This window comes from Cyphomyrmex costatus, unplaced genomic scaffold (genome assembly GCF_001594065.2).
Source record: "Cyphomyrmex costatus isolate MS0001 unplaced genomic scaffold, Ccosl1.0 scaffold161, whole genome shotgun sequence".
Taxonomy (NCBI): domain Eukaryota; kingdom Metazoa; phylum Arthropoda; class Insecta; order Hymenoptera; family Formicidae; genus Cyphomyrmex; species Cyphomyrmex costatus.
This window is the reverse complement of record NW_017275621.1, coordinates 128,171-128,479: the sequence shown is the minus strand read 5'-3', so window position 1 is coordinate 128,479 and position 309 is coordinate 128,171.

Here is a 309-nt window from a genome sequence, read left to right as displayed (position 1 = left end):
AGTGCGACGACGATCCGAGAGACTCTCGTCAAGTGAATTGTCGTCTTATCCTCCTTGTTCCTTCTCTGCGTCTAGAATTAGAAATCGGATCAACAGTTCGTTTTTCCTTTGTTTTTAAATTTGTTTTACGATATAAATAAGCGAACGAGAGAACACTCATTTCATCCATCGATCATGAAATAATAGCAGAGAATTTTCTTTGTTTTTCTTTCTTTTTTTTTTCTTTTTAAGGATAGTTACGGATTGTAGGGGCTATTAGCATCGCCTTCCTTCTGCCTTACGATATTCAGGCGACCACCAAACACGAAC